Raw genomic sequence first — 10,120 nt, 5'->3', positions numbered from 1 at the left:
CAGCTACAGCTTTGGTCAAGAAAATCAGTCTTACCTTTCAAAAACTAAAAAGTTTTTTTTTAAATCAACCATTTGAGGATCACTCTAATTATGAAAAGAATAATATTTTAAAGCTGAAAACGTTCACACAAGATACAAATCCTTTAAAACATAAAACAAGGTGGCCAGGGAATTTTAATTTTGAAATTCCTGGTTGTTAATTTAAAAAATTCTCCTATTGTCGAAATACAACAAGAAACGAAAGTATTCGGTAATTTTGAGATTAAAGAAAATTTACATGATTTACATATGTTTAAAGTCTTAAACTGCGACAAATTTTCGAGATTTGTCCAGTATTAAAACCTTCGTGATCCTTGATTTAAAACACATCAATCTGGGACTGAGAAAATATTCAAACTGTGGAATCTTGGAAAAAATCAAGATCTCAGATTTCACGCTGAAAAACGTTCAAGGCTTTGGAACATGGAAGAATTTTCAGGAATCTAACAATTTAAAGTCTGCCGAGAATACCTTTGGCAATGCATGGTAAAATTAAAAGAAATTAAAATGATAATTCAAAGGAAACGCTGAGGAGTATTTTTTTATTAATCCTAGGAAAATTCTAAAGAATCTTTGTCCAGAATTCCAACATCATTTTGAGATTAGTCCCATGAAATTCTGAGGTGTATTCCAAGGTATATCTGGGGACAAGAAAGGCAGTTCTGAATTGATTTCCTAGGTGATTCTGAAGATACTTGTATTTGAATCTTGAGGAGGATACCAGATGAATTTTAAGGAGAATTCAAAGAGATTTATAGACACAAGTTAATAGATGCTCGGAGGATAATTGCAAAGAAATATCGAAGAAGTTTCAGAAAAGAATTTTAACGTTATCAAAAACAAATATTTGGGGATATTCTGAGGACAGTTCAAAAAATACGGTACAATTTTAATTAAATTTTTTAGAAAGGTTCAGAAAAATTCAAGGGATTTCTGAGGAAAATTCCAGGTGATTCCTAAGGAGTGTTTGTAGTTTAAATAATATTGAGAAGGATTTTAAAGTTATGCTACAAGAAATGTAATAAATGAAATATGTAGTTGCAAGGGAATTTTAAGAAGAATTTCCAGGTAATACTTAGGACAACTTATAGGGAATTCCAAAGTAATTACGATGAGGAAAGCGGTTTACTGGTCTGTTTAAGGAGAATTTCATGATAATTCTGAAGTTGGTATATTGATAATGTTTGACTTGCCATGTCAAAAGAGCAGTTTTTTTTTCGCAATGTTGAAGAACAGAATACTAATAAACATGGATACTTAAACAAATATTAGAGAAAAAACTGTGAGGACACCTTTATTAAAAAATGAATAAATCAACTGGAAATCTTCATTCACTCTGAGTGTGATTAATTTCCAATTTACCTTGCTATGCAGCGATGCGAATCTTGACAATGCAATATAAGTGTGTGCAGCGTTTAAATGTTGTAAGCTTTTAAACGATTTAGCGGAAAATGGTTTATTATGAGTTGTGGCAATATTGGATGAAACCGACGAATTATCTATCTGAGCCAATTTGCCAAAGACAACAATCTTCTATGTTATGAGATGTTAATTTAAAGCAAACAATAGGTAGCCAAATGGTACTCTTGTTTCGCTCAACTGAACTGTCCTCCATTTAATAGACCTTTTTCATCTGAACATCTTTGCTGGAATCTTTCCATTTGGTGGCAATTTCGATATTGGTACGAGTCATTCACGTTGACCTTCGATAGCGTCTAACGGTATGTCGCAGAAGAATTGACACAAACCTTTGACTTTTTGGCTTTAAATGATCTATATTTCTTGAATTTGTGTGGTTTACATGTATACATTTCCTAGTGACGCGGATGCATCTTTTCAACTTTAGTTCATTTGAATTTTTATTACTATTTAAAGTTCCTAGTCCTATCTGGACTGTTTAGGGAATGTCCACCTTGGTGGGAACTGACACATATCATATTGGTACGCTGTTTTATAACCGCGCGCAATCGACTCGTCTCTCTGTTCTCTCAATAGTCATAGCGAGTGAGCACGTGATTCTTTGTTTGCTATTAAAAACTTTGACTATTTTACAATAGTTAACCATTGATAAACAACTTTCTTATTTATACCAAACAAATCTTACATTTCATCTAAATTAAATGGTGTAGTTAAAATTAAATGTCATTCATGAATGACCATGTTATAAGCGTTCAAAATCTGACACTATTTCGTCACACAATTTTTGTTTATTTGCACCCTACAAAGATGCACAAAGGCGGGTGGTGGGAGGCTGGGGGTATTTTGTAAAAATAAGATTTCTCGCGTTTCGTAATATTTGAACGGGGCCCAAGAGGGAGATAATATTGTAGTCTCACTGAAAATCGGTCAATACCGCCGATTTATTCCAGGAATATAACTCTTTCTGTAAACATTTATTGTCCTGATTAGGACCGATTGTTCGATCTTGACTACGTTGTCTGATTAAAAAATCAGCTTCGGTACGACCATCGTTCTTAACTTATAGCTCGTCTCACAATTGCCCGATAGGGAGGGAGAAAATCCACCTTTAGCTCCTGCTTGCTGCTTGCCACACCGTCCGAACCTGAAATGAGCAAAGGCAGGTTCAAGCAGAACGATGAGCAACCAGCGTTGCCAACCTTCCAGATTTATCTGAATTCTTCGAGATTTTTAGCCATCACCCAGACATACAGATACATTATTGTTCTGGTCCAGATTTTAGAGTATTTGTCCAGATTTATCCAGACAATTTGACAAATAAAAACATTATTATGTGGAATGAACTAAAATACTTCTTAATCGCTTCATATATTATATATAACTGACATCACTGACCCCCGTCTGTTAAGCTAGGCATGAAGCAGTCGAGTCGAAACCATAACATAGACCTTTTTGACGTTTAATCGTCTTTCTCTATCTAGACTGTAACGACACTGTATTTGGCTTTCTTATTATAGAGGGAAAGGATGTAATGTCGGCCTTAGTGCCCCTAATTAGGGCCCATGCATAAATTCAGCAATCGACTAAATTTTCAATAGCGACCAAAATATCCCTTAGTACCGTCCCAATGACACGTTCATCTAGATAAAATTGATAAATAGCAGATTTTAAGCGATGGGCCCAATATTAGATCCATAGGCCAACATTAGAGCCATTTCCCCTACGTGCTTAATTTGGTGAACCAGATAAACAAGTTATTTCAGAGCAATACTCCATAAATACAGACCCTACATTCGAGTGTTTCTAGATTGTTCCGAATAGTTCTGGACAACTTCTGGAAGTGCGATTACTTGCGTTGAATCACAAATTTGAGTGAGATTGAATTCGAACCGACAAGCTACGAAACATTGGACAATTTTTACGTTGGAACAACCGCTGAAATGTTGATCAAAGAGTACGTTGGACTTCACAGCATAGCCGAACAACAGCTACACGATTTCAAGCTCAATACAACGAGGTTCTACATAACCCTTTCGCATAAAGTTCCGAAGAAAATTAGCTTTGCGGATCTGATCATGAAGATCCTGAGTATTTTGGATCCAGAAAACAACAACAGAAGACATCGATCAATGTTACCACTCCTGGAAATTTTTTCTCATAGTGTTCCACACGAAAAAAATCAAGAGTTCAGAGAACTTCGTAATGTTGATTTTGCTAACTATTCGAAGGAGGACAAGAATGATGATGTAGAATTTTGGGCAAAAGTTCTTTCAACTAAAAGATGTAGATGTGAGCCGACATTTCCTCAATTGAGAAAATTTATACCAAACTTGTCGATACTACCACACTCATTAGCGGAAGTTGAAAGGCTGTTTTTCGACTACAATGTCAACAAAACTACGCAGGTTATTTTCTATCGATAAGTGTATTTAGATTTTAAATTAACACAGGTTGGACGTGGGCGTGGCATATTGGCTACAAAGAACAACGTTAAGTTGAACTCTGATGAAAGTGTTTGGTGAATATTTCTCCGATAGTCAAAACTAAATATAATGTTGATGTGTATGAACATGAGAAAAGTGAGCATTTTCACCTTTTAAGCTGAATTTGTTACCATACACGAATGATTCATAAACGAAATGTAATATAAACAGCTCAGAAATGTGAAATAAAGATTCTTAACACTATTTTGTCCATTCAGACAAATCCAGACTTTTTAAAAAAATATCACACATTTTTCCAAAAATCACTTGGCAACCGATTAAAGCGACTGGGTTTGGGGGAAACGTTTATTTCGTTAAAACAGTAATAAAATCATCATTTGTTATTTTTTAAAGTTGTTTATGGAAAATTGGAAATGTATTTAATTCAGCAGAATTGTAGAGTTATTTTCTATCCATTGGTGTATTTGGATTTTAAATTCACCTATAAATGACAAAGTTACAAGCGTTCAAAACCTAACACTATTCCGTTACAATTTTTTTTAATTTGTACCCCAGAGTACGTAGTACGTCAAAAATATATTCGAATGTGTTTTAAGAATCATTTTCTTATTGTTCATTAATCATTCCAGGTTGTCATATTTTATTTCAGGTTTATTACATTTGCCAATTTACGTAATCAACTTAATGAAACGATTAACTTTCAAAGTAACCATTTGAGTGAAATTAGAAGAAAGTAGGGATGGATATTTAAAAAAAAAACATCAGCACAAACAATATGAAAGCAATATTTGACAAACAATGCAACATTTATATATCTGGAAACAGCAAAGTAGCCAAACTTCTCGGAACCACTTTTCCGGTTGTCTTCGCTTATCATCACAGCACAATCCGAGTATGGTGCTGAAATATTTATTATGTTCTTCACGTGACACGCCAAATGACCATAAATAGGAGTTTTATGAAATATTATCCCTAGATAAAGCAGCTGCTGCTGGCGCAGTTCTAGTTCATTGAATGGCAATTAATATAAACCTAACGATGAAAAACTTTTTTTTTCTCGCAGGAGCAGTTTATCTGCGCGAGCGTTTCCCTTGACGCTCCAAAGAGGTTCGATATTATTAATGGCATGGGAACAAGTTTTCCAATTCACACATGCATGATAAGAACCCTCCAACAAAGTACAGTAATGTTTGTTCAGTAAACTGCTCTCTTCTCTGACTGCCACCGGCTAGCAGCGATGGTGATGAGAAATTTATTGCCACTTGGGATAAAGTTTGTAATGGATGGGATTCTACTTTCGTTCGCATGGTTTTGTTGACTAATGTGGTGAAAGGTCACGACCGGCGCGAAAAGGAAGCTCCTTGCCGTCGCAGTTGAAACATATCATCGACTCAATGAAACTATCATCGTGGGTGATTGAAATCGAAGGTCACATTGGTTAGCTGAATGGGGATTGAGGTCGACCACGTGCACTTGAAAATCTCTGGAACGCAGTTCTGGATATAGTTCACATGAGTAGTTATTTTCCTCTTGCTTTCAGGCTCGTGCCAAGCTGCTATTGATCAGGGAAATATTTTAGCGGTGAGTGAAACATTCCTTTCTCTACAAGTACCTACTGTAAATACTTCCATGTACCATGGAATGCCTTCGTGATGTTTTGATCCCTTGGAGTTTATTTGGTTTGTTTTACGCCTGGCGTAAGGGCCAACGAAATTTGTTATGATTCGCTGTGTTTACGTTAGTTCATTTCAAAATATTCAAGCGTTCAATTAAATTAATAGGATAGGAAAATAAAGGCATCGATTATCCTTCATATTTATCTGATCAGGTTCTACTCAAATTGGGAACATTTCGCTGTTGATTGAACGTTGATTGACGTTTGAATCTTTATTAACGAAACAGATACGCCCCTTTGAAAAAGTAATCGAGAAAGTTTATTTATTTTTCAAATTGACGTGTTTGCTTTTATAAATAAAGAAATTCTTAGCACTCCTACGCAAAATAACACCACCATCAGAAAAGGTAATGTTTCCCCAAAAAGGTGATGTTGTTAGTTTACGTGGGAGTGGTAAGACTTTGACAAACTGATGTTTGAATCTTTGTTTACGAAAGCAGATACGTCCCTTTGAAATAGTAATCCAGAGTTGATTCTAGAGAGGATGATATATTTAGCCATGTTTCGCCCCTTTTAGAACATCTAATCTTCATCTGCATAATAATCACTCGTCGCCAGTGCCAGTTGATTTTCCATGGACAAAAGTTCGTTAGTCATCCGTTTATCTAATTATACCACGTTCAATAGTATAAATATTATTGTTTTATTGAGGAGCAAAGCGTCAACTTTTCACCATTGAGCAACCGAGCGTACACGAGCTTCAAGTGTCATCTCCTGTTGGTAGAAGTGTGGGACGACAGATGCGAGTTGCGCTAATTACTGTCGGATGGTGTTTCATAAATCTTCAATCAATAAGCGAGTGTAAACAAAGGGCAATAAAACATCTAGCGTGGAACAAAGAGCCGATTAACGTTTGATGAAATCCGTATCCAGATCGTTGAGTAAATATATGAATAATGATTACCCATTTGCTAGGTGTGGCAAATTTCGCGTTTACAAACGCTGCAATAGGTGCATAGCATGTAAATAAACAAGTTTTGCACCGTTCAAGCGCCATTTAGCCTTACGGAGGTAAACAATTTCGGTGCATCGTGCGAGCCGTCAGATGAAATGCATTGAAGTTTGAGCTTTCCTTAAACAAGATGCCAGCGGACACCTCAGCGGGGGCGAAAGGGGCGAAAGATGTTTTTCACTTTGACCCAGAAAACCTTCCCGACAACGCAGCCACTGCACTGCTCGGAGGTGCAGGTTCGGGTTATTTAGTGCTTTTGTATGGATGCACTACCCTGATTTACGAGCGAAGTAATAAATAAATTAACGCTCGTCGGTTAATGTATGCGTATTTTGAAACTTGTTTTCGGTTTTATGATGATTTATATGGTTTCTTTCGGCGGGGGATTTGATTCTTAACAACAAGCAATACTTTTGATATTGAATGGGTATTGAACTGCTCAACAAACAATGTTCACAACGTAAACGCTTTGCTCATTTAATGTATTCAGTCTCATGCTGTATTCAAATGTTTTACGATGTGAAGCAACCTTTACTCAACCGCTATACAAGCAAATCTGGCGAATTTAGTCAGCTACTTATGGCTGGGTTCGATTCCCGGTTCGGTTTAAGAATTTTTGAGTATGATTGTACTTGCTACACAATAATACTAATGCAAAAATAGCACAGACTTATAAAGCTCTCAATTAACAACTGTGAAAATGCTCAAAGAACTCTAAGTTGATAGCTGGCGTAAAGTCCAAATGGACGTAATAAAATCAAAAGAAGAAGAATATGGCTAGCACAATCGCACTATATGCCCAACGAAGACGAGAACATTTACAACCTGAAAAATTTTCTAGATCGGTGTGGGGACCTTCGGCTTGATAATACCGTACTATCTGAGGCACGAAGTGATACAATAAGAATCCTGCAGGCAGCGATCTTATTAAAGAGTGTTAAATGTTGTCTACGACTTCGGATCTGTAAGTTTGATGTCATGTACATCCCTACAAACAACCAAGACAATAGACCCAATCGTAAACAAACAAAGTCATTCCCTTCAGCCTGACCAAAGTTCATAGCCTCAAATTACATAGAATGCAATTTAAAGGTTTTCTGTTGCACAGTCGAGTAGGACCACCAAGTCACCAAAAGTGCAGACCTTGCGAAGATGCATATTTTGGGTATCGACGCTTCAGTCGTCTCATTCTTACACATAGGTTAACTAGGATAAGCAAGAACATGTAAATGCTTCATAAACCAAATAATTACACACGCCAATTATCGATCAGCAGTCAAACTTTCTTTACTGCAGTCCTTACTGGTAGTCTACGGCGGATGTCACATGTTCACTTCCACTTATCGAGCCCATTCCGCAGATACCCATGTTGCATAGGTTAAGAAGAATATGCCCTGTCCGGGGGCCGCCATATTGGATTTTGGTCCACCATCTTGAATTCCAAAATGGCGGTGGATGTCAATTTTTCACTTCCCCTAATAGAGCTCATTCCGTAGATACCCATATTTCATGGGTTTAAATGCATATTCCTAGTCCGGGGGCTGCCATATTGGATTTTGGTCCGACATATTGGATTCCAAAATGGTGGCGCATGTTAATTTTTTTGCTTCCGCTCATCGAGCCCATTCCGTAGATACCCATATTGTATGGGTTTAAATACATATTCCTAGTCCGGGGGCCGCCATATTGGATTCCAAAATGGTAGCGCATGTCAATTTTTCGATTCCGCTCATCGAGTCCATTCCGTAGATACCCATATTGCATGGGTTTAAATGCATATTCCTAGCCCGGGGGCCGCCATATTGGATTTTGTTCCGCCACATTGGATTTTGTTCCGCCATATTGGATTTTGGTCCACCATATTGTATTCCAAAATTGCGGCGTATGTCAATTTTCCACTTCCTCTAATGGAGCTCATTCCGTAGATACCCATATTTCATGGGTTTAAATGCATATTCCTAGTCCGGGGGCCGCCATATTGGATTTTGGTCCGCCATATTGGATTCCAAATGGCGGCGGATGTCCAATTTTCGCTTCCTCTCATCGAGCCCATTCCGTAGATACCCATATTGCATGGGCTTAGATGAATATTCCCTGTCCGGGGCCGCCATATTGGATTTTGGTCCGCCATCTGGCCATTGGCGGTGGATGTCGGATTTTTACTTTGACTGTAATACCAATCTTTTCATTTTCCGTTTGGATTTTGTAACCCCAAAATCAGCTAAGATTACAATCAGCCTTGATTTTCTGCTGTGTGATTTTGCTGATCTCAAGATCAGCAGTGGTTTTCAACCGTTCCTGATTTTGGAATTTCTTGATTTTTTCCATCACTGCTGGTAGATACTTCAAAATTAAAAAAAATTGACTAAGCATACTGGACTGATTCAGTGAATTATGCAGAACTCTATGAACAATAAGTGACAAATTAAAGAATAAGAAGAAGTCCCCAGTAGCCAAAATTCGGATGATGCTGTGATAGCAAATAACCATAACTTAACGCGTCGGTAGTCAACGGAATGCAACCCGCCTTGAACCCTGTACTACTCAACAAAGCCAAATTAGCAATATTGATTGGTGAGTCAAATATTCATATATATATACATATGTAATATTTCATTTGTTACCAAATACAATTATTGAATATATAGGGGAAATGACGGCTTCGGCATGACAGACTATTTTCGGTAACCCAAATGGAAACACTATTTTCACTGGATTTTCTTACGAAAACACTTCGCTGAATGCATGCAAACGATTCTTTATGCTTTCAGCTTCAATTTGACTATATTTTAACCACTGAGAAAAAGCAATCTAGCAAGGTTTTCTTGAAATGCAACACACGCACTACAAATTGTAGCTGATTTCGAGTTGCCGATAATAGAACAGCAGATTTACATGCAGTTTAAATGGAACGGTTGCCGAAGAAAAACTGGTTGCCGACAATACTCGCTCTCACTAGAGAAGATTGGAGCTTTGTAAAAGCGTTTCAAAACAGTTTTTGACAATTCTTTCGACTGAAATTGTTAGAGCAGCTGGCAGCAAAAGAATGTAAACAAACCAATACTGCATATGTGTGCGTTCCTTAGAGAAATAGGCTATAGAAAGAAGGTCGCTGCTTAGGTTGCCGAGAATACGTAAATTCCCCTATATGGAAATAGAAACCAAATAAGATTTCAACATGGAAGCACTACAAAGAATTAAATTAAATCTTCATAAGAACCTATATAGAAACTATTTACTTAAAACGCTAATTAAAAATCAAAATAACAAATGTTGTTCTGTCAATTTTAATTCAATCTTAGGTTGAATAATTGTTGTACATAGACCACGTTAACCTTTGTTCAGCTTTAAAACATCTAAATCTGGTGATTTTAATCAGCCAAAAGCTTCAGAGTTATTTAAATTATAGGCTTTTTAAGGCAGTCTTTTCCAACCCATGTTGCAGTCGCTGATTCACATTCATCAATCAAACCTACTGGACCACTTATGCATATATGTGTCAAAGGGTATGATCATTAACTTGAAGCACGTCAAATTTAACTTTAATAACAGCAACCGGAAGAGTATTATTCAGCAGTGCAGTGTTGTAAA

Source organism: Ochlerotatus camptorhynchus, unplaced genomic scaffold (genome assembly GCF_037179485.1).
Source record: "Ochlerotatus camptorhynchus isolate MF236.1 unplaced genomic scaffold, CSIRO-AGI_Acam_v1.1 ptg000357l, whole genome shotgun sequence".
Lineage (NCBI taxonomy): Eukaryota > Metazoa > Arthropoda > Insecta > Diptera > Culicidae > Ochlerotatus > Ochlerotatus camptorhynchus.
The sequence above is the reverse complement of the archived record's forward strand: the minus strand, read 5'-3'. Positions refer to the sequence as shown.